The sequence below is a fragment of the Arachis ipaensis genome, chromosome B6 (assembly GCF_059453495.1).
Source record: "Arachis ipaensis isolate K30076 ecotype BB chromosome B6, ASM5945349v1, whole genome shotgun sequence".
In the NCBI taxonomy this organism is placed as follows: domain Eukaryota; kingdom Viridiplantae; phylum Streptophyta; class Magnoliopsida; order Fabales; family Fabaceae; genus Arachis; species Arachis ipaensis.
In genome coordinates, this window is record NC_142441.1 from 98,537,443 (window position 1) to 98,539,800 (window position 2,358).

The window sequence follows — 2,358 nt, forward strand, 5'->3', positions numbered from 1 at the left end:
ACTGATTCTTGTGGCTCTAACTCTTGCAACTCTTGTTTGCCTTCCAAGGACTGTTTTAGAATTTCAGCTGCTGGATTACTTTCCTCCAAACACAGATGGCTACTATCATCCTTAGGCTTTTCAGGTTCTGGTTCAGGCTCAGATGCAGGTTTGAAAACTTTGAAAATGAGCTGTTCATCATGTATTCTCAGAATTAGCTCTCCTTGTTCTACATCTATGAGCGCTCTAGTAGTGGCTAGAAATGGTCTGCCCAGAATGATAGGGTGTAAGTAGCTTTCCTCCATGTCCACAATGACAAAGTCTGTGGGGAAGTAATAATCCCCCACTTTCACCAGCACATTTTCAACTACCCCTTCAGCTTGCTTCTGAGTTTTGTCAGCCAGTTGTATGATTACATCAGTGGATCTCACTTCATTCAGTTGTAGCCTCTTCATAAGAGTTAGAGGCATCACATTTATGCTCGCTCCTAGATCACAGAATCCTCTGTCAATTTTTGTTTCCCCTATGATGCAAGGGATATGAAAACTTCCTGGGTCCGTTTTCTTAGAGAGTGTGTCCTTCTTGATGAGAGCACTGCATTCTTTGTTCATTGTTACCGTTTGTCCTCCCTTCAAAACTCTTTTCTTGCTTAACAATTCCTTTAAATACTTGATGTGTGTGGGCATTTGATGAAGAATCTCAAGAAAGGGAATATTGACATGAAGAGAGTTAAATGTCTCTAGAAACCTTGAATAGGTTTTCCTTTTTTCACCTCCACCTAACCTCTCAGGAAATGGTGCTTTTGGTTGGTATATTTCCATCATGCCTTTTTGCAGTTCCTTGGCTTGCTCAGTTCCACCTTCCTGCTTAACTTCTTCCACACCTTCCTTCAAGATTTCTGGTTCCTGCTCTGAGGGCCTGATTCCTTCTTCTTCTGAGACTTCCTTCAATATGGTGATGGCTTTGCATTCTTCCCATCTTACTCTCTTTTGTTCCCCTTTAGGATTCTTTTCTGTGTCACTAGGGAACACTGCAGTTGATTTGGGTGCCTGTTGAGATAGCTCTCCTACTTGAGATTCCATCCTCTTGAGTTTTTCACCATGGTTTCTTAAGGTAGTTCTCACATCATCCCTGAAGCTCTTCAATTCAATTATGTCTTGACTCATGGTTGCCATCATTCCTTCTATCCGGTTTAATTGATCTTGAAATTGTTGGTTCGGATTAGGTTGGGTAGGTTGATTATTTTGGCCATGATATGGTGGTTGGGAGTAGGTGTTTTGTGTGGCTTGGTATGATCTTTGGTTGGAGTTTTGGTATGTGGAATTGTTATGTTGGTTGTGGTTGTAAGGTTTGTGGTTTTGTGGTTGGGTTTGTTGGTTTCCCCACCCAAAGTTTGGGTGGTTTCTCCAGCCTGGGTTGTAAGTGTTGGAATGTGGATCATATGATTGCCTTTGTTGGTTTCCCACATAGTTAGCCTCATCCCAATCACCTCCTTCAATGCTTACTTCCTCTTGATCTTGTGTGTGTATTGCAGCCACTTGCTTTGTTTCTAATTGCCTGGTAAGCTCTGCTAGTTGCTTGGCAAACACCTTGTTTTGGGCTAAAATTGTATCAATATGGTTCAGCTCCATGACTCCCTTAGTGTTGTGCCTCTCTGATGCATAGTAGTACTCATTCTCAGCCACTGTCTCGATCACCTCAATGGCTTCTTCCACAGTCTTTTTCCTGTTCAATGAACCTCCTGATGAATGGTCTACAGCCTTCCTTGATTCATAAGAGAGCCCATCATAGAAGATGTGCAATTGCACCCAATCATGGAACATGTTTGGTGGGCATTTCCTTGTCAAGTCCTTGAATCTCTCCCATGCCTCGTAGAGAGTTTCACCATCTTGTTGTCTAAAAGTCTGAACCTCAGATCGAAGCCTATTGACCTTTTGTGGAGGGTAGAAACGTGCCAGAAACTTGCTTTCCACCTCATCCCATGTTGTTAGACTCCCCCTTGGGAATGATTCCAGCCACTTAGCTGCTTTGTCCCTAAGTGAAAATGGGAACAAAAGCAGTTTATAGGCATCTTCCTGGACTCCATTGGACTTCACAGTGTCACAAATTCTCAGGAATTTTGTGAGATGTTGGTTTGGGTCTTCATTAGCACTTCCTCCAAAGGAACAATGATTCTCCACTAGTGATATTAGCTGTGGCTTGAGCTCAAAATTGTTGGCCTGAATGGGTGGTTTCTGGATGCTACTACCACAATTCCCAGAGGTTGGGTTTATGTATGAACTAAGAACCCTCCTCTCAGGAATGGCATCGTTTCCATCAGCTCTCTCATGGTTGTGAACTTCTCTATCCATGTTGAGATCTAAAGCTTCCTCAAAATTG

At 42.7% G+C, this 2,358-nt stretch overlaps 1 non-coding gene across 1 annotated transcript; it reads left to right on the forward strand.

Annotated features, from left to right (window-relative positions):
• The first annotated feature begins 1,800 nt into the window (after positions 1–1,800).
• Positions 1,801–1,904, forward strand: LOC148561916 (small nucleolar RNA R71). The gene has a single exon (XR_015886495.1). It is a non-coding gene; the product is annotated as a small nucleolar RNA R71 (small nucleolar RNA).
• Positions 1,905–2,358: the final 454 nt, after the last annotated feature.